Source organism: Struthio camelus, chromosome 8 (assembly GCF_040807025.1).
Source record: "Struthio camelus isolate bStrCam1 chromosome 8, bStrCam1.hap1, whole genome shotgun sequence".
In the NCBI taxonomy this organism is placed as follows: domain Eukaryota; kingdom Metazoa; phylum Chordata; class Aves; order Struthioniformes; family Struthionidae; genus Struthio; species Struthio camelus.
In genome coordinates, this window is record NC_090949.1 from 35,990,035 (window position 1) to 36,012,560 (window position 22,526).

The following is a 22,526-nucleotide window of genomic DNA, read 5'->3' on the forward strand; positions in this document are numbered from 1 at the left end:
TCAATTGCTGTGCTTTCGTATATGGAAAGTGCCATGCCAAAGATGACCTGGTTCTTTCTAAAAAATGTAAGGCTGGGTGCAGAAAAGCTCAACATACTAAGATTAGAAATAAATCATTTCTAGGTGCCTGGTTTAACCTTCAAGTTTTTCTGAGATAGCCTGTACAGGTGTCAGCTTTCTAGGTAAAGTATTGTTGTTAGAGTCAGGGAGCGCTTCCCTCCCGCGCGCCTCCCTGGGCACCGCGAAAGGGACACAGCCGTGGTTTTAAGTGGAGCGGCTGATGCTTTGCAGCGGCACATGGAGATTTATGGGCTTAAAGTGAACGTTCAAGTGTCTTACGCCCAGAAAGAAAGAGAACGCCATCAGAAAATGGGTGTGCAATGAATGTTCTCCAGGTGACAAATGTCTAGGTGTCCCTCTAAATCGGTCACTCTGCAAATGAGGAATTAAGAACAACTAAATGGTGCTTTGTAGGGGGCAACAGGGTTTTGTGCACGTGCATTTTAAAAAACAAAACATGGGCTGCTTCTGAGCGGTGCAAATACTGAATTCTGGTTCAGACATTAAAAGGAAAGCTTATCGGCTTTCTCTTCATTAGGCACTTTGAGGGGGAAAACCCAACTGTATATCTAAGGAGAAATGATGTAATCAGCAGAAGCATAAGTACTAAGGGCAAAAGTCCAAATCTGTACTGATAATCAGGCAGGTTCTCCCCAGCCCGCTGCGGCCGGTCCCGCGCGACGCAGGAGCCCGGTGCGCTGGGCAGCCTCCTCTCGGCCGGCGAGCTGCCGCTGCCACGTTTGCTCCCAGCAGAGTCCCCGCTGGCGGAGGAGGGAGGGACGAGCCTTCCCAGCCAAGCTGGAGGTGAAAGTGCCTCTTTTTAATTATTATTTTTATAGTGCTTCTCTCTGGTTAGCCAAGTTCTGCAAGGATTCAAATGGGACTGTAAATTAGGCTCTGCATAACTTAGTCTAGCAGAGGTTGTTTGCCTTCAGCAGGAGGTGGAGACAGTGCCCTGGCTGGCTCAGAGGAGGTCAAGTAGTCTCGGTCCTGCCGAGCTCTCTTGAGTCTCCCAAAGCTCTAAAAGACATCGGGAACTGAGGGAGCCTGTCTTCCCATCAGCTATGCAGGCAACATTAATGGGCTTCAGCCCTCCACCCCTATTCCTCAAAGGCTCGGTCCTTCCGCTTAGGAATGCCCTGCTTTGGATGTGTGCCAGATGTCCTGGAAGAAGTAGAGGGGTAAAGCACAGTAAATTATGCCAGTATTATTCTTAGTCAATGAAGGAAATGAGTGATTAAGTGTACATGGGACTCACAAGTGTCCAACATATTATCAGTGCTGGTATTTAAACTATGTACAGCATATCAGAGAGAAGGAAAGTATTTCCTTATATCTGTGTCTGCCTTTCTTCTTGACTTTGATACAAAGATAAGGCCTATGCTATAATGAATCACTATAACGGGAGATAGCAAGATTGATTAGGCCTATTCCTGAGTGAATAGGTCAGATACTTGCAGTACAAAGGTATACTTTGACTTTGATAGCTCTCAGGCTATGCTTTTTATGTTTTTTTCCCCCCAAATAGCTTTTATATCTACAAAGAGATATTTAACTCCTTAAGAAAGTCTATTCGCAAACTCAAGATGGACAAAATAAAACAGTAACTGTGCTGATGTTTTACCTATAAAACTTCATAGCTTTTATAATTACTTTTAATCTACGTTTGAATGTCAACTAAATTACCAAGGTGATGAATATCTTACATAGGTCTCCTTTTTATCACTCCTTTTCATTAATGTTTTCTTCTAGATTCTTGCTTAATTCAAACATTTAACACATGTTTAAATGTGTTGTGTGTTAAAATAATTTAAAGACGTATGCAGTTGTATTTTAAAGGCAGTTTCTTAAAGGGATGCTCACGTTTCTTGAAAGTGTTAGGGCTGGACCGTGAATAGCTGCTCTTAAGATGTGTGAAGGATAACCTGGAAGGCGTGAGTAGCCTGCTGCACTGGAGCTCCTTCTCCTCTGAAGAGCGATCTTGCAGCAGTTAGCCCTGCCATGCGAGGTTAGACCCCCCCCTGAGGTGCACACCCAGAGAGTGATGGCACCTTTGAGCTTTGCCTTCCTGGAAGGGGCCACATCAGAGGTGGCATGTATCATCCGAGAGGAGCATAGCTGTGAATTTCCATCCCCTCTTCCTAACTCATGCTGGTCGTTGCCAGAGAGGTATAGAATAAGAAATCAGTATCTTTTCTAGGGCTTTAGCAGAAGCCACTCATGTCTTTCCTTTCTGGATGTGCCAGGTGGTCTTAAGCTTCCTTGAGCTATATTGTTTATGGGGCTCTTACTGGAAATGCTGCATCCTACTGCCCTGACAAGGTAGTATATTAATACAGGCTAATTATTTTATTTTTTTAATAGGGCAGCTCTCAGTATGTCCCTTGTTTGGAAGCATTTAAATGGCACAGACTTTGAAAATATTGTCTTAATTCTTTTGCAGGGGCAGAAGTTTTGCTGGGAAGGCTCAGAAGATACCTGTGTGTGCTGCATTAACATTGCAACTGCACAGCGTTCCCAGCCACCCTCCCGAGCTGTTCAGATTGAAACCATATCCATTGTTTGTTTGTTTGTTTTAAACTCATATATAGACTCTTTAAAAAGTAAAACTATAATGACCTGTTTAAAGGTGGAAAAGTAGTCCTCCTAGGACAATCCTGCAAGCCTTAGGCAGTAAAGTGAGTGGATAATTAATGAGCTCTCTCAAGGAATTAATGTATCTGGTGGGCGTCTGGCTTCCTGAGCATTCACACAGGACTTGTGTTGGCTTTGTCAATAGAGGTGTGCCTTTTTCAGTTCTGTACAAGTTGTTTAGGGCATAGCACAGTGTTTTACTGAGTAATCTTTAACTGACTTAGTAAGGTTTGTGTCACGCCCCAAATGAATTCAAGATTCCACATACAGGTTTGAAGATTGGAGCATATTTCATAAGTTGCTGAGCAGTGTATCACTGAGTGACAGTGAAAACCCACTTTCAGCACTATCCAGATGATGTTATTTGGGCTTGACTTTATAGGTTTGCAGTGCTGAATCAGAGAGAGTATATTGAACTGTTTTGCGGATCCTCAAGATACAACCTCTGGTGCCAACATGTCTTGCAGGAATAGTTGTCCCTGATGCAGCTGCTTTGGATATATCTCAGAGTACAGTTCTGAAATATTAAAAACATTGTCAGAATTGACAAGAACCTTTACTTTGATTTTGAAATGGATAATTCTTAGCAACTGACTGGCAGTGCTTCTCCACAGCAAACCACACGTGGAGCACTCAGAAGGGCACGAGCTGAAATCAGGAACCGTATTGCTGTCACATGTGTCCAGGTAAAAGTCTGATGATAAGGTACAAGAAAGTCTATTAGAAGGTAGCAGAGAGTCTGCAAGCTAAAGATGTTTGGAATCCGTGGTTTTAAATACAGGTATTCACAGAATCACAGAATGGTTGAGGTTGGAAGGGGCCTCTGGAGATCCTCTAGTCCAACCTCCCTGCTCCAGCAGGGTCACCTGGAGCACATTGCCCAGGATCACATCCAGACGGGTTTTGAATATCTCCAGGGATGGAGACTCCACAACCTCTCTGGGCAACCTGTGCCAGTGCTCAGTCACCCTCACGGTCAAGAAGTTTTCCCTCAGGTTTAGATGGAACTGCCTGTGGTTCAGTTTGTGCCCGTTGCCTCTTGTCCTGTCACTGGGCACCACAGAGAAGAGGCTGGCCTCATCCTCTTGACACCCTCCAATTCAGTAATGACACCCTCCATTCAGTAGTGGGAAATGTTTGCTGTGGACCAGCATAGCTGCTAACATCTTTTTTCTTGTTACCACTAGAAGCATTTGCTGCTCTGCTGCTTATTTTAATATTGCAGAATATAAGGGCGTGTCCTCTGCTGTCCAGAGTAAATAGTAAGAGATGATTTCAGAACATTTCTGTATAAATTTAGCTGAGGTTACATGGTACAGACAGTGATAATGACATTACTTTGGAGCTGATACATTTTTGTTAACTCCAAAAGCTACAGTGGTAAAGAGAGAGTTCCTTTTGTATTACCTGTTTTGGCTGTGTTAGGATTGCCTTCATAGCTTTCTTTGGCTTGCTTTGTTCTTTTGTGGTTTCGTTTGCTTTCCATCTCTGTGCCTGTTTATTTCTGAAAGATGCATAAGTTGTTTATCTTGATCATCTGGGAATATCAGATCTGTTGACATATAAATTAAGGAAGCTATTATTTGAACAGCTGTTGTGGTCTGTGATCTACAAATTATTATGAAGCTATTAACTTTGTTATTGTATTGCAGTGTTGCGTTCCTCACTCCTGTAAACCTGATTTATGTAAATTTAATTCGTGTCCTTAAAATACACACAGACACGCACACAGACACACAGACACACAGACACAGACAGACAGACAGACAGACACACACACCCACCCACACACACACACACACAAACAGAGCAGTTAGACTACAGACAGGAAAATTCACAGCTGATCAGATCCCTAAGCTAGTATTAATGGAGCTGTTCTTATGAAACAAGAGAGTTATCCATGAATATGTGTTCCTTCAGCTGTGCAGGGGTTATTTTATTATTGGTGTATTATTTGTTGAATAAAAATAGTTTGGCTAGGTACCTACAACTGCTGAATCAAAACGGGCCAGGGCGGCTCTGATGGGGGGTCCGATCAAGGAGGGGACGGGCTCTATCTGTCAAGACGCGCCGAATTGCAAATCGTTCTGGCAGAATTTACAAATAGTTGGTTTTTGTGTCATATAACAATCTTTGGAGACGAATGGAAATGGATGAAAACCACTAATGTCACCGTTAAGGCTCTGCAGCGTTTTTAGCCTTTGAAAGATGCTAACTGTCGAATTGAAATGCTGAAGCCAAGTTTTGTAACCAGCTTCTGTTTTTCGTCTGCTGTCTTTACTGCAGGGAGATTGCTCACGTAGGTAAACGTTACTAATGCGAACCAGGTTCGTAGGAGCAGGTCGGTAAGCCTTCTGTTTGCATTGCTGCTAGATTGCAGTTTCATTTAATGGAGAAGCACCAAATGCAGCTTTGTTACTACATGTTAAATTGCTTTAAATTTGATCATCCCTTGCATCATGCTTTGGGTTGATCGTTGCCACATTTGTAAAAGTATGGCTGTAGACATTTTCTTGGCGTGCTCCAAGCGACATTAGACACCCTGCAACGCAGTGGCAGAGGGGAAGGGCTTTGGTGCTTGGGAGGAACGGCTGTAGTTCTGGGAGCCTCGGTGTGGAGATGCTGCCATGCATAAGGCTGGAATTAGCAATGAGATGAAGACTTTTAAAACAGTCTCTTGCAGTAATATAACTTTGTTGAACTAGATTTAGACAATTTTACTTCTAAGGTTTTTTAGGTAATGTTGTAATTATTTCCAATGCCCCATGTGACACAACTGAGATAACGCTAAGTGGCTGTAGTTTACTTTTGCTGTTAAACTCTGCATTTACAGAGAGCTTGCGGGTAGAGCTCTGTTTTCCTTGACACTCGGCATAGCCAAAAATGCGCAGCCTTGATAAAGGCAGAGTGGCCGAGGTGGCTGTTAATTCAAGAGGTTGCCAGATTTGTTTTTCATCCATCCTTAGCAGACTGCCACAGGAGAGCTCCAGCTGGCTTTCCAAGCTCAAGTCATAAAAGAAAAGCTCTGAAGTAAATACACAAAATTCCTGTTCTTATCCTGTAAACCTCCAACCTCTTTTGCCAGCTCAGAGATTTGAGCACAGTATTAAAACTGAACTGTGAGCAAGAGATTGCTAGGTGAAATTCTAGCATCCTTCAGATTTTATAATAAGGTGGCAGTCGTATGCTGATGGTCCGAAACAGGCCAACACGTTCCCATTTTATGTTGAAATTACAATGACTAAAGAATTCTGGTGCATGCTGCACAAAGATCTTGGTTTTGTTCTTTCTTAACAGAAAATAAAGCTTTCTATATTTTTGGGGGGACTGAGGAGGCTTTATATCTTGAGTTCATGTGGAAGAGAGAGAGGCAGTATTTAAAAACGGTTAGAGGTTAATTATAAAGAAAGCTCTCTCATGACTGATAGTTTAAGCTAGCAACGTCGTAAGCCAGGAAGCTAGATCTTTTTTTGTGTGTGCTTCAGTTTAAAAAAAAAGTGTTTAGAATTCCATTTTGTTGCTTTATATTAAGATATGAGAAAGAAACCGCAAAGGCAACTGGAAATCTTTCTGCTTTAGTAAAGAACTCAGTAGAAGGTCGGTGTGCAGTGTGTCCTGTAATGAGTATCGGTGAAAAGTCTTGAAACTCAGATTGGTACTTACCATGAATATCTCAAAAATAATAGTCCCCTGAGCTGAACAGAAACTCTTAAAATCTCTAAATTAGTGAGCACTACCAGTATGTATTTGTTAAATTCCAAAGAGATTTAAACAACGGATTCACTCGTGCCTGTGAGTAGCTTCTGAAAGGCCGTTGCTCCTAACCGTGACCGTATTTCATAGGTAGCTATCATGTTTCAGTGTTATTAAATGTTATTCAGCCCTCCCCTAACCTCCCCCCACACGCTCTCAGCCAGCACGAGCCACGCTCTAGTCCTACTTGATTAGACGCTGTTGAGAAACGTGTGGGTGAAGGATCTTTTTGTGTTCTTGTCTACTGCAATGCGGGCTTTGGGAAACTGGGAACGAAGACTTGTATTGCCTCCGCAGGCTGTTGTGCGCTCAGTGAGCTCTCGGGTCACAGTCGTACGGGTCCAGCGTGTCCTTTTGTGCTTGCTTGCCCGTTGGACGTTGCAGCGGAGCCTCTCCTGGGGGAGGGCGAGAGGGTCGTTCTCCTGGGTGCTTGGACCTGAGCCGCTTCGGCAGCGCGGATGCTGATTCCAACCAGTTCAGAAACTTTTCCTCTCCTGAAACGCACAGCAAAATAACAGGGTGTTAAAACGCAGTCCCGTGGAAAGGGTTCGGGCCTTGATTTAGGAGCCGTATTAGCGGATGAGGGGCGCAGAGTCCTGGCACGCGGGAGAGCATAAGGATTCCCAAACTGAATCAGGGAAGAGGGAAGAAAAAAGGGAATTGTACTGTGGTCTTTCTGATGCCTTTAGAAATGCCTAGAAGTGGTTACACATGAACTATATATAAAATGTAATAAAACTGATTCTTTTCTTTTTTCCTTAAAATCACTTAGAGACTTCCCAAAATTGTCTGGAAACCCTGAGAATCTTGTTTCAATAGAGAAAGTGAAAAACCAAAATCCACAGCTCCCCCTCAGCCTCGAGCGCGTGCAGCGTGCCAGCACACCAGGGGCGTCGAGAAGGGGACGGGACGCGCTAGCTCCAAGCGCGCGCGTGATGGTCGCAGTGCCGCCTCGGCTTATGGTTCCCGCGCAGCGTCGGTTCGGACGCCACAGTCCCCCTCCGAGTTTAGCAGGGCAAATAACTCTATGGGAAGCGCTGGCTCCCTTGAAGTGGGCGGCGTTGGATAGTGAAGGGAAAAACCAAGAAAAGAGAGGAACTGGTTTAACGTAGTCCAAGGGAACAAGAGGTGAAGCCGAGAAACGGAAACTACAGAGGAAACGTCAGGCATATGTCCTCAGTGGAGAATTTTCTGGCCTCGAGAATTAGCTGTGAAAGTAAGCAGTGGGAACTTGCTTGGGTCAGCTGCGTGTAAGGTGAAATAAGCTTTTAAGAGCAGGCGGTAGGCAATAATACTGCACAGGTAAGAGGCGAGTAGATAAAAACGCTGATGTGACTTCCCAACGTACCGGATGAAGTTAGACGCCCAGAATGGTCTGTTTAAGTCTCAACTTGATTTAACTTCATGCGTGTTGCCAAGTTAACTTAGAAATTGTTGATTAAACAAAATAAAAAGCATTCTTCTGGCCCAGCCTGACCATGTCGCAATTTTGGGTTTTTTTATAAGCTGTTAAATGAGACGCTGACATCCGAGTCTGGTATCTGCAGATAGGTTGATCTGAAAGCCTTAGAGACCCTGAGGCTCTGACCTACATTACTGGTACTGTCAGTACAGCAAGCTCATATATCTTTCAAGCTTTTTGACAATTTAAAGGGCAGTCAGCCCAGCCCAAATAGTTAATCTCCCTCTCCCTCTCTCTCTCTCTTTTTTTTTCCCTAAGATTCAAAGAGAAGGGAGAGCGCCAAGGAAAAATTTATTAGAGCACAGCATGCCTACTTCTTTTTTAAGTTAAATAAGAGTGTTGGGTTTGGTTAAAATATTTTTTTGTTAAAATGGAAAAGGATTTAACCTATTGCTTTCCAACAGTGAAAAGGGAAGAATTTATATGACGACTGTGCCAATGATAGCCGACTTGTTTTTAGATTAAAAAAAACAAAACAAAACACGTTGTCATCTGAAGGTAAAGTTACGTCAGCCTCAGAATCACCATTTGAGAGCAGATGAGCTCTTTGGCCAGCCAAAAACAATCTTCAAAGGTGTTTGGAGTCAAACTGTGGCGCATCTAAACCCACGTAGCTGGTGGGGGCAGACAACTCCTGACCTTGAGATCAAAGGCTGGTTGTGCCCTTTCACCGTGCCTCTGTGGGAAATCAAAGTCAGCGTTTACACCAGCGCTCCTCCAAAAGCAATGGCAAGAAAGCAGGACGCATGCCCCGTTTTCCCCTAATTTTTTTTGGTAAAACAACATTTCCATGGTAGAAAAATAAAACAAGCATCCGTTACTAAAGCTGTGTTAATTGTTCTTCTGTAGGTTTGCTTTGATCAGTACATGTGTGCATTATATACAGCTTCATAATTTCCATGCAAAGCTGACACTTGAGGGCACGTTCTTTCTTCATGGCTTTCTTTATCAGCGGATGGGATGAGCATCTATTACGTGTTAAGTGTCCCTAAGGAGATAGCGTGAAAGGATTGATGTGTTCATCTTGTGGGCTTTCTCCCAGTTTGTGCTGAAACAGCCTGACAGACGGTCTCCGAATTCCCGTCGTAGGAAGAAGGGGCAGCCCAAGGCGTAGGCGCTGCTGTGGGCTGCAGGATCTAGCCACCTTACCGATTCCTATTTATTTATTTATTTTTAAGAACTGTGCGGTATGAGCCGTGCGAAATGGAGCCGAGCACGAGCACGTGACCGAGGGAGGAAGCGCGCTTTCCCGTGGGTTTATACCTTATGGCCTTGACTGCGAGCTCCGATTGAGCTTTTCACCTCTGGAGCGCGTCGGGGAGCGCTCCTGGCGCTCGCCGCCTGCCTCTGCCTCAGCGCGGGCCGGGCGTGCGGGGTTCCTCTCCTTCAGCCACCGTCCCTGTTAACTCACCGGGATCTAATTACAAAAGCCCTGATTCACATATGGGGAATCTGTACCCAACCATGAGCCAACGCAGGAAGGGTTAAATAGCCCTTGTATGCTGTCTTTAGCCTGTTGCTTTGCCCATCTCCCGTTTTCTCCGGGTCCTTGCCGCTGCCTCCTCTTCCTCGGCCGTATCCTGTGCGAGCTGCTCCCTGGATTCCCAAAGCTGGTGGCGGCCCCTTCCGTGCCCTTCTGTCCCGTTTCCGTCGGGCTCCCAAGGGCAACGCCTGCCTCCAGCAGCTCCTCGTTAAATTTTCGAGCAAGCGCCTTGGTGTTTTCTCGTGCGTGGAAGGCGCTCGCCGGCGGCTTCGTTGCGCCCCCTCGGGATACCCTCCCTCAGCGCTTCCCCTTTGCCGCCGTTCTTACAAAAAAGCCTTGTTCCCGGTGGCGCTGCCGGTGCGCTAAGCCGCTGCCTGTCACACTGACCCTCACTGTTTCCTTGAAAATTAAAAAAAAAAAAAAAAGAGAGAAAAGGAGGACAATTCAAGGCGTGCGCCCCGCTCCCCGCTTCGCCACTGTCTGGCAGCCCAGGTGAGGCGGGGGCCCCGGTGCCGGTGGAGCAGCCAGAGTTGCTGCTTTTGTCTCACTCAGCAAAATATCGGAAGGCCAAGCCTTGCTTTTTAAAATTATGTAAAATTGTCTTAAAAAATGCCAAGGCCAAGTTACTTGGGCAGGTAGTATCAACCGCCGGCAAGCTATATGCTGTTCCTTAAGGACTTTTTAAAAAAACAAACAAAATGGTGTTCAGTTAAAATAAAAAAGAAAAGGATGAAGTGTCATGCAATTGCTGTGCCTTGTCGTTCTCATTAACCTGACTCCCTCGTCAGGGTAACGATGTCTCTTAAAAGTCCAGCGCTTTGAGCGGTTAGAGGAAGCAGCTGCAGGATAATTTGCACAATCCAGGAAACAAGTTCAAATAATGCAGAGATTTATCAGGCAGTGCCAGTGTAAATTTATTTGCAAGTTTAACTTCAAATACGATGGGCCCGTCCATTTCTGTTGTTTCTCTTCCTGTCCTGTGTACTTTTTCTTTTCTGAAAGTATTTCATGGCTACATAAATCCCGGTAATCCTTCATTCATGGGATCTGGGGAAAAAATCCGAGAAGAAAGATCAGTGAGGAGAGCAGTCGGTTATTTCCAGAGTCTGTCCTGCCAAACGCCTGGCTGTGCAAGCCCGAGAGCAGCTTCTGCCGCATCGCGGAACGGCCTCGGAAGGGTGGTTTCTTGGAACAGCCTTTGCTGAGGTGTGCTTGGTCTCGCAGCAGGCTTCTGCACACAGAAAAATAGGCATCTCCCTCAGTTAGGGAGAATTTTTTTTCCAAAGGGGGACTGTAACAACGCTGTTGTAGGCAGCCAGGAAATCTCTTCTCAGGTGCGAATGAAAGGCCTCACTCACTCTAGCGATTCTGGACTCTGAAAAATGACGATAGCCCTTTTTTCAGGGAGATTTGCACGTTGCTTAGGTTAATGCTGAGACTTTGGGCTGCGCAATTACTGCAAACCTGGGAAGCACTCAGGCAAACGAGCAAATATTATGGTAGTGGAATTCCTAACACCTTGCATCAATTTGGCCATTAAATAAACCAAAAGTTGAATAATTTCAGAAAGCCTGTAATCTACTTTTGGAAATAGGTTCCTTTTATTGCTGTAAGAGGGAGATAAGCAGCATGGGCAGGGTAATAGGTCGCTCTTACTTTTGTAGCCCTATCCGCAAGCTGTGATTAAAAATGTGGTTTTTAATTTATAGTTCTGAATTATTTTTAGCTTTATGATTCTTTCCCAGATTTGTTGCCCATCGGTCAATGTATTTACAATGGAAATCTTCTAATTTCATAGGTGTGCGAGAAAGTAGACAAGCTACAGATAGCACTTTCTAAGCCTAACTCTTCCTGTAAAGTGGTAGCTAAACTGTCCCTTTTGGTCTTGGTTTAACTGTCAGTTAAGGTGGAAGCTATAAGTAATGTCATAGCTCTAAGCACTAAGAAGTGTGAAAATAATTCTTTTCCTTTCTATCCTCTGCTATATACGTTTCTCAAGGATAAGATTTTTTTATTTTGTATGCGCAGGATTTTTTTTCACAGATCTTCCTTAATCTCTTGAAAGGTTTGCTGCATGTAATTCTGCAGAGACCATGTATGATATGTGAGGGAACCCATGAACGTAGTCCCAGAAAACGGTTTGAGAGAGTCGTTCCAAGCTGTGGTGTTGGAGGCAGCTGGCGAGTCTGATTCGAAGCCAGTTGAAGTCCATGGAAAAACTCTCATGCCTTCCATGGCTTTTGGATCTTGGCCCGTAGTTCTGGCTCTCCACCTTGTTTCCAGCTGCTAAACTGCATTAAAAGATGCTAAAAATACATCAAATACTTTTCTGACATTTTTTTCCATGTAAGCAACTGCTTTAGTTGCCGTTTTGCCTTGTGGGTGGTCCGTGAGCCTATCTCTTGATACCCTGGTTAATGCTGCAAAGAAGCTAGAGGACTCTGAAATGGATACTTTTCCCATTGGCAACTATACTTTAGACAGAGAGAAAAAATGAACAGTAAATCTTAGCAGCTATTGCTGGTCTCATTCTGCTAATGTGGATGTCTAAAGTGATGGTGTAGAAAGGAAAGAAGGAAGAAAAGGTTTATATTTTAAAACAGAATTGTCATTTTTGCAAAAGAACGCTCCTCTAGTAGGTAATAATGTATGCACGGTCTGATTTATTGGACAAGGTATGTAAGGCTACGTGGGTTGATGTGTCGCTGACCTCTTCTCTTATGTCCAGCATCCTTCTCTCTGAGTGTTTTTATTTCTGAATAACAAAGTAGTGATAAAGACACAAAGACTCTAGCTCTCCTTATCCAAACAGAAAATGTTGATAGTGACATCAGCATCAGAAATATGGATTTCAATTTCCAAATTTTCAAGCAATCCGTTGAAATCAGTAGAGAACTCTCAAATTTACCAGACCTTGGATAAAGCTTCACATTAGCTTTATTTTTGAGGAAAATAAGTAATCAACCTCTTTAACCTGTTACGGACAGGTTTTCAAAGCAGTTATGTGGCATTCTAGAGTGTGTTATTTGACCCCAAAATTAATTTGCACAATGATTAACCTCATTGTTATTGTATATAGGATCAGCAAGTGGCTTTGCACAAAGAAATTAGTGATCGCACAAATCAGGTACTCAGACCTTTTCATTTAAAGAATTTCCAGTTTTTATGCTGTTGTGGTGTCCTGCTTTTTGTAGAGTAAGTTTCTACACTCAGATTTATTGAATTTGCAAGTGAAGTTTGAAAACCTGTGTAATCTGTTGTAGTGCTGCCTTCTTAGAGTGTTTCATACCTGTTGTGAATAAGTATTAAAGGTTGCAAATAGTTATCCTGCATTTCTGAATTGGTTTTCTTCATTCATTCTCACTACTTCATTCTAAACTCTTGATTCCTCCCTTCCTCCCAACTAATTTCCAGTTACAATTCAAACCGACATGGCCAAAAGAAATCATGTAAATACAGGATTCAGGAGGCAGGTTCATTCAGGATGAACATTTGCCAATAACTTGCTGAGTAAAACATTTTATCTGTTGATAAGTTGATCAGAATTATATTTCCATTCTTCAAAGGTAGGGAAAGTATGGTGCATTTTTAGTACAGTGTGTATATCTACGTATGAAAAGTACTACTTTACTTCTGAAGTAGTGCTGTGTGGTGTGTTTTCATCATTTGAGGCTTGATAATGTGCTCACAGCTCATTTGGTTTGTCATTTTGTTGTCGGCTCGTCTTTTTGAGATAACTCATCATTCCTGCCATTTCCTGATCTTCCAGACAGTCCCGTATAAGACCTCCATATCTCTTTCACTAGTTTGTATAATGAAATGAGAAGAGATAACATTACTTCTGAAATTTTTCCAATTTTCTCTCTTAAAAACAAACAAAAACCCCTCAAACCCTCCCCCCCCACACAACCCTCCACCCCACTCCACATGTCTCCTTGGCCCATTGTATTTCTCTGTGATCTCTCTATACCTTTCGTGCGTATTGACACATGGGCACTGAATAAGGATGCCACCATGTCTTTGAGTTGTCACCTTTTTCTGCGGGATACTTTTGTTTTCTAACGCAGAAACTGTTTAGAGTTTTCTCTGAAGGCAGAAGGGAGAAGTGATTTATAGCTCCTCTTCAGCTTATCAAATTGCAAATTCTTGAATACGTTATCAAGATTAGCTGCAGATTTGCATAATCACACACAGAAACAATTTTTAGAGTGTCATTTTGACTTTAGCCCACGAATGTTCATATTTCCAGCCTTCTCCTGCCAACAAGTGTCTGAGGATTAAGTAGACTAAGTTCCATGATGTTTCATTACTGTCTATTGGCGTAGGAGTACCTGGGGTTCTGCCTTTAGCGCCACTTAAGCTGGTTACAACATCAATCTTAGCCAGCTTCAATCTAAACAGTTTGGGTAACAAAAGCAATGAAAACACATTTTAGTATGGGCAAGTAACCAGATGTACAGTGTTCATATGCGTCACACCTGGGATTTACTAAACCTCTCCATCTGTGTTGTAAAAAGTGCAATAGTGATTCTTATTTCTCACAAAGACTATAGATACCCGTACAGAGGGTAGCGCACGGTGGACCTCCATCATTTTGCCTGAGTAGCTCCATCCCTTTTTCTTCATGCGTTTGACCTATTTCATTCATGAGTTCTTTTAAGAAGGGATGAATCTAATTCTTTATGAACGTGGTTCCTCTCTGTCCTTTAAGCGGGCAATAAACGATGGTAGCAGCAGTAGTCATAGTTTCTCGAGCGTTGTCTCAGGAAATGCTTGGCCAAAGCCAGCTGTATCAGTTTCCAGCTCATGGGATTTCTGATTCATTTTAGCAATATATCAGAAGAGAAAATAAGGATTTGGAATAATTCTGAGCTGTGGAAAAATTTTGATTCTGCTCTAAACTTGAGTACTGATGCTTTGCTTTCTGGAGTACAAGTCCCATGTATGAGCATCTGTGAACTCTGTAAAAGTTCAAAAAACAGAACCAGACCCACACTTTGTGGCTTCAGCCCATCTTTCATTCATTAATTTCTGAAGTATTTTATGTCCTTGGTTATCTGGCTGCTTCCTGATGCCTTTAACAGCTTCCTCATAGCAAGTGAAGCCAATAAATTTACAGTCACCGTTCTTATGGAAGTCTTGAGCAGAGTCACTTTCTTTAAGAAGAAAAAAAGACAACTTTGCTGTTTGATCTCTCTAATGGATTTTGATCTCTCTGACAGTTGGTAGGGAGACATTAAAAATAATAATTGTGACTGATGAAATGTATAGGAAGAAAATCTGATAATTGAGTCCACAGGAAAATATATGGTCTGGAAGATGCTAGATCAGTCACTGAAACTCACAGTTTGGTTTAAGAAACGGTATTCTCAGCAGCATTCCTGACTCGGGGCCCTGTATGGCAGCACAACTTGTTAATCATCACACCATCGGACCGGCCAGAATGCAGCTCTATAACTTAGGCTTTTGTGTTGCCGTGGATGCTATCTAAGCATTCCTGGAACAGTAATTTCCTTTTTGACCTCCATGGAAACAGCCATAAAACAATTCTTAAAATGTCAGGAGAAACTGCATCTAATGGTCGTACTTTAGCCAAAGAAAACATACTTCAGTTTTGAAGCGTTCCCACCAAAACACTGAAATCTTAAAGCTGCTAATAGGCTGTGCATCAGTGCCTGAGCACTTTACCATGACATTTAATAAAATGTAAGTCATATACCAGCTTCACTGAAAGCGCTGTATTCACCAAGGTATACTAAAAACTTTCCAAAAGAGACCAGACAAAGGGAGATGGCAAAGCAGATCCGATTGGAGGGTCTGCTTTCAGAATATGGCATCATGAAATTGGTGAAGATTTAAAAACATTTCACACTCCTTTAAATATCTGTGCGCTAATGAAAATGCCTTTGGTGCTATTGATCACACAGTAGATTGCACAGTGAGAAAAATGAGGCACCTCTGAACAAGTTAATATGTATGAACAGTAATGCATGTTGATGTGTTTGCATTCTTGTAGCTATTTCGTTTTTTTCCTGATACTGCTCTTTGGGGCGGGGGGGCAGGAGACAGCTTATGTATTTTTATGGTTAAGGTGCCACCCTGCCTCCTGAATCACAGGTCTCTTGTATTTTAGGGAATAGGAGAGGGGCAGGGAGGGGGACTCAAAAGTGCCAGGTGAGCGATGGCTGTTCATTTTGCATCCTATCTAAATTTCTTGCTGTGGTCCTTGGTCAATGGGTAAGAAGCCTTCCCTTGTCACTGCCTCGTGCCAGGGTGGACCAGCACCTGGTTCTGTGTTTGGTGCTCTGACGCCAGGGTTCCCAGGTCCTAATTTGGTCAGGTACTGCTGTCAGGAGCAAAGGAGATGGCACCTGGCCTTGTGCTGGGCAGCACATGGGGGCCAAACTGCCTTTCCCTTTGCACAGTATTTACAACTGCTTTGAAGTGGCTTGTGCACCACCAGCGATGTGTGTGCCACGCTTTGGGAACCCATCTCCTAAAGCAGACAGCCTCTGAGGGAAAGGTTTTCAGTCCTACAGCCTTTCCCACATGCTCGTGTCCTCTGATCATCTCTTGGTGCAAAGCCAGAATTGTTCATTTGTGACACCTCTGTCCCATCCCATCCCGTCCCGTCCTGTCACATCCCAAGAAGAAGAAAGTCTTGAGAGACCAAGAGAGCTCATAGGTCTGATGTAAGGCAAAAAGCAGCCAGATACACCCCAAACTATGGATGACTGAAATGAGGGCTGAGACTTGGGGTGCTTTCAGGGACCTTGTTTTTGGTACCCGGTAAGGCCAAATGCTGTACAACATACTGAGAGATGCTGACCTTCCTCAGCTCCTTTTGAACTTGTCACTTTGGGTCATTAGTGCAGCTTCATTTCTGGAGATGCGTGTTCACATAACACTAGGAAGATACATCAGAGGTCATGCTGCTCCTCGATATGTACCTCGTTCCGAGGTCATGCCGCTCCTCGGAGCATGGCTGGCCCAACCCCACTCTGAGTGCTGGTTTGCATTGATAACCCTGGTAGCGCAAATGGCAAAAGATGCAGAGATCGGTTCATGCAAACACACGAGGTGCAGCTGCTTTTGAGCTTCTTCATCCAAGCATATCATAGCTTTTGGGTTGGGCTGTGCATCATTCAGGATTAGGCTCTCTTCAGTCTGCCGGGTGACAGTAACTCCTATTTGCAGCAGGGCTGGGATACCATAAGAACGGACATCCATGAGGTGTTCTGAGATTTGAGTTTCCATCCAGGAGATTATTGGTTGAAATCAGCTTGTGTTGATAGACATAAGAGAAAAGAGCATGCAAGCGAGTTTCTCCACATGCTGGGTAGGGCTTGGGTGCAGTTCAAGTTTTTGATGAAGGCCTAAGTCAGCTCTTTATTAAAACTGGCTCACGCATCCCCAGCGTGTAAGTGGCTGTGATGGAGATCCTGCTTTTACCTCATTTTTTCTTATTCACAAGTTGCTTTATATTGCCTTCATCTTTTTCATTCTGAAATATTTTATTTTAAAACAGTGATTTAATGTAATCAAAATGTGGAAAGCTTTTAAAAAATTCTACATGAAAGTATTCATACAATATTTAAACACTGCTTTACAACCCTCCAGGCTTCTGTGAATAATTCTCCCTTAATAATTTTCTCTTACATCCTTCTGCACTTAGAAGCATACTACAGTTTTGAAAGACAGTACCTGGTAATTTATTTTTTTAGTTTTCTTTTGCTAAAAATTTTTGGAAATTGGGACTGAGCTAAGCTAACACACTGTATCTGGCACAAATATCATTTGGCTGAGATGGGTGTAAACTTTTACCCTTAAGACAACTTTAAAATTGTATTTCTAATTCTCTTATCTCTTCCGTGAATCGACGATCTTGCTTGTAGGTTTTCTGGAGAGAATGATTTAATTATGGATAGATTCTTTCCATTTGGATTTGTTTATTTTTAAGGCAGATAAGTTATCTTTCTTTCCATGGGAGAGAGGGAGATTAAAATATTTCTAATTATAAATTTGAGAATGATGCATTTCAAATCATTTCACTGAGTGTTTGCTGGTGTAGTACAAATATAAATGTTTAAAACATATCAGAAAATTGATGAACCTGTGAATGTGAACATCATGATCAAGGGATATGAGAGGAAGAAGTAACAGAAGATTGCAGGAATAGTGAAATAAATGGAGGTATGTAATCAATATATCTTTTCTCTTTAGTTACTATTTGATTTGTGGTATTTATAGTGGCATTTACTGTTCAACCGAGTGGTTTGATTGGTGTAGGCAGATGAGTTCTTTAGAAACCTATGTGGAACAAACATGTAAAATGTATTTTACTTAGCATTTGACTCTTACTGCTTTGTCTCTGAGAATGAAAGCTTTAGGATATCTGAGATCCAGCAAGAAATAAAGTGGAAAAAAGCCCATTTGGGTCCTGAAGTATAAGGATCATAAGTAAGCTTGGAGGGAGAAAAAAGGAGTAGAGTGGGATATACTTTTGTTATCTGAAGAGACAAGCATGGATAACCTGGGAAGAGGTACGCTGGAGAACTGGTGGCGTTCTCCTGGAGAGGGGACCTTGGAGAGGGGACCAGCTGAGAGAGGAGGCCAGCGGGGTGGAGGTACGTGGAGAAACTGTGATGGGTGAGTCGTGAGGCCAAAGCAAAGAGATAGTAATGCCTGACAAATTTTGTTGTAATCATGTGTCAATATAGGCACACGGAAGCAGGGATCCATCCTTTCCCCATCTCAGTAGAGATTAGCTGTTCATAAAGAGTGACGTGCTCTGCCCCAAGAAATTGAGAAGTGAAAAATTTCCACCTACCAAGGACAAGCCTAAGCAATACAGTGAGAGTCCCAACCTGAACTGTCTCACGCATGTTATTATATTAAGAGCCGTGATTTCATCTGGACCATTTTCTAGCTGAGAAGACGGTCCTACATCTGTGCTCTGTGCCCTTGTGTAGGGCCAGCGCTCTGGCATCTGGGAGGAAATTCCTGTATCAGCCAGCATTCAAAGGGGACCCGCTTCTCACCGGCAGGACTCGCAACCAAAGGGGCTGGGAAAGAAGTGGTTAATCTGATTCCCACCCTCAGTTGAGTACATTGCACTCCTGTGAAACCATCAGTAATAACACATTTCACCTTCTGTCACTGTTTCCCTTTAATGTTTACAAGTTGTAAAGACACTATTTGGCTTGTGGAGTCATTTAATTAACTTAATAGACACATGCTGATAATCCCTAGAGTTAGAGTTGAAAGTGGACAGGAGATGGCCAGGTCTGCCTGGCCGAATGTCTTCTAAGCTCAGAACGGGCCTCGTCGGTCAGGCAGGAGAAGCAGGGCTGCGCTGGCGTTCAGCAGGCGCTGCAGCGCAAGCTTCAGGCCATCCTCGGCAAACGGAACCGAGGAACCTTTTCCAGGTGACGGTATGTTAATTACCTAGTGACAAACTTCCTTAAATATACATGATTTCTCTTTCCAAAAAAAAAAAAAAGTTGATAGTATTTGAATTGTTAATGGAAAATTGAATTTACATTTGAAGTTTTTGACAAACTATCGTGAGTTCTTCTATACTCAGTAGTTCTTTGTGTAAACAGGAGCCTAGAAATAATCCAAGTTTATAAATAGGAAAGATATCAGAAGAAATACATTCACCGTTTGCGTGATTAGATGGCTGCACTTCAAAAAGGCCCGTGAATGCTCAGAAACAAAGCTCCTGCATTCATGCATGTGCTTAAGAAATAAAAATCTAGAGCGTAGATAAAAACTGAAAATCATAGTACACTTTTTCAGTGTATCAGAGTTGAATGATACTCAAACTAAAGCATATCTTTTGCCATCCTTTGTAAATAGTCTTCTGATGGGATCAGAATATAATTAGAATGTGCTTTCAGAGACCATTGCAAAATTTTGCCCCTTCTTACCACTGATTTTTTTTGATGGACGAGTAAGTACAGTTTTATCAGATGGGTAGAATAATTGTATATTAATATTTTCAGTGTCTTTATCATTGTAGAAACTGGCGTCAAAAGATATTCTGTGCACACTGGTACATTTTCATAGCACATATTCTGTAAGATGTTCTTAAAACGGATACGGACAGATAGTAATTTGCAGTAACTCTCCCAGTATAGCCAGGGCCGGAGAACTGTCGGGTATCCTGGCATTTTGGACTGGGTCTTCCTGACTCAAATCCCTTTCTGATATGGGCCATGAGCTGTTGATTCAGTAGAGTATTTAAGCACATGCTTAAGTCTTATTTAAGCTACGCATGTGCTTAAGGACTCTGCTGAGCTGGGCCATGAAAAGTGTTCAGGAAGGGGGGATTTGAGGCTTTTTTGTTAAAGTTTTACCAGGCCCTTGGCATGTTAAGTGTGTGCCATGCGTGACACCGAGTCATTAACATTCCTGCTAAGGTTCCTTTCAAGGCTCGACAATGTGGGACCCTTTCAAAGAAGCTGCTTTAAACCTTTGACCTTTCAGAATACTTCTAAGGAATTACAAGGACAAGTATGTTTAAACTTTTGCAGTTGCTCCTTCCTTAGTATAATGTATTATATTGATCTGAGTGGCCCAGATGGTCCATTTTTGGAGAGATGGTGAAAGGCTCGTGCAGGTTGTTTGTGGGGGGTGTCTCTGTGCTGGAGGAGGCAGAAGAGAGGTGAGTTTCCCATCTTCAAGATGGAAGACCTTCCTTTTTAGCTCAGGGCTGTATTTCAGTGAAGAAATGAAATTAGACTATGTCTGCTATTCTCGAGAAAAGCTCACACCTTCAGAAGAGCTTGTTCTAAACTAGAGGAGGAATGCCATTTTATTGCAAATTACCTCTGCAGCACGTCATATTTTAAATCGTTATCAAACCACGGCTCATAGCCTTCAAGATGACTTTGGGAGTATCAAGCGCAGCCAGGATTGGAGTGTGAGTGCTGGGCAGTCACGGGAGCCCTGGCAGCTCTGTGGTGAGCCGGGCAGCTCACGTGCTGGAGAACCCTCCTTGTCCACAACACGCGAACCAGCTTCTTCATTGCTTCAAATCACACACTTTTACCCTCTGAAAAGTGTTGGCAGGGCACAGTTCTGTGATATCCGACAGACTTGAACAGAAGAAGAGCAGTGGAGTGAAATTTTACTATATTTGGATAATCCTCTAGCACTGAGGCAATCCGGTGTTTTGTTCCAGATGACTGAAATTTTTTGTTTCCTTTGCTATGCAAGTGAATTGGTGCTCTCTCAAATATTGTCATTAATCTCCTCAGTTGGAAGCGAACCAAGCTCCTGTATTTCTTATCCTCCCAAATTGTCTCTGCTTCAGATCTGTTTACCAAACTGGCTGTATTGCATTCCCATAAATCCTGTAATTTGAGTTAGCTGTGATATTAATTTATTAGTATGCATTCATTTTCAACATCCATTACCCTGTATCTCAACAGACATAATTCTCTCTGCAAAGGAGGTAGAAAGCTCTGGAGGTCTTATGCTGGAAAATGAACGCGGTGCTTTGAGACATCAGGAGCCTGGTTGCTCACACTCCTCCGTCCCATGCAGAAGCAAACGCGTAGATGAGAAGTATCCCGACTGCACTACTATTTTGGATTTGAGATGTTTGATATTTTACTCAAGCCCCCGTTTTTTTAATGCTGTGATTATGCAGAAGGCAGGATAGTAATACCAGAGTTGGGTTTGTAGGAAGGAGCTGGAAATTGTGATGGCAGTGCCACCTTACAGCTCAGAGGGAACAGCATGTTATTTTTCAAAATATTTTAATTTAATATCAGTTTTAAGATTTTTGAGTGGAGAAGAGCAGCATCCTTTTTATTACTGAAATTGGGATAAAAGTCTAAATATGTGCATATCTTCACTTTCAGCCAGAGCTTTCCTTTACACCAAACGTTGCCCATTAAGGGGAAATGATGCTGAATGTTTATTTCTTAAAATAAGAAACAACAAAACCAAATACAATTGTATGAACAATATATTTGTACCAGATCTAATCTCCATGTGCTGGTATTGCAATACTTGAAGAGAAATGGCAATGGAAAGAAAAAACTGCTTTAGTGAAGAAGAGAACTGTTAAGCACCTTCACTTTCTTCCTTATGCTCGGCTGGAATGTGAATGGTTTCTTGTAAAGCTATGAAAAATAACTTCTCTTGTAGATGACCTGCTTAAAACTGGAAATGCTGTTACAGTTTAAGAAATGCTTGTCAACCCCTGTTACTGATGCATAGGAAAAAATGAGAAGCACATGGGATTTTGATCCAAAATTTTACACACTTTTGTCCACATTCACTATGCTTAGAGGTATGCAGGCTTTTTCCTCTGAGATTTTTGTAGAATGCATTGGAGTTTGTTCATGTACGTTGCCAGAAATACAAACTGTGCTTTTCCTTCATCCTCGTTGGATTGTTTTCTGAAACTGCATCTAAAAATGGGAGCATTTCTCTCGTACTTTTTACTGCTAATAAATATAATAAGTGGCCCTGTTTTTTCACTGAACATTGCAGAAGTTTCTGACTTTTTCAGTACTTTAGGATGAAATAACAGGGTCTGCTTTTCAGTGTTTTTTTCTAACAAACTAATAAATAACTAAAGTGCAAATCAATTCCTCCACTGGTGAAGCTTGCAAGGATCATGAGGGTTTTCTAGAGGCAGAAAGCATCTCATGCTTTTCTCACTTTCTTTTTCCCATTTGCCCACTCAGGCCTTGATGGGAGGCCAGTTCTGAATCCCGTAAAATGAAAAGAGGTTTTTGTTTCTTGAGGCCTCAGATCCCTCTGAGATTTGTGTCTTTGTGCAAACTGCCATGGGAATTCCAGTTTCTCCTTTCTATTTTATTTTAATTTTTTTCCTTTTTCTATATTTTTAATTTAATTTTTTCCCATTTCTTTTTTACAATGGTTATTATTTAAAAGGTTATTAATTTGAATGGAAACTGAGTGATTTTTTTAAATCCTTTCCCATTGGGATACTTTTCCAAATTGCCACACTAAACTGCAGCACAGATGTTATGCACATTTAACTGTACAGTCAGTGTGCATATTCTTAACATAACTCGTCTTGAAAATATTTATTCAAGCCAAGACAACAGAAAATTAGAGTAATTTGATTGCTCAGCCTTAAGGAATAGA

The 22,526-nt window shown here is 42.4% G+C and overlaps 1 protein-coding gene across 2 annotated transcripts in view; it reads left to right on the plus strand.

Annotated features, from left to right (window-relative positions):
* Window positions 1–22,526, plus strand: part of ROR1 (receptor tyrosine kinase like orphan receptor 1) — a 171,531-nt gene that overhangs the window by 74,489 nt on the left and 74,516 nt on the right. The window lies entirely within an intron of this gene.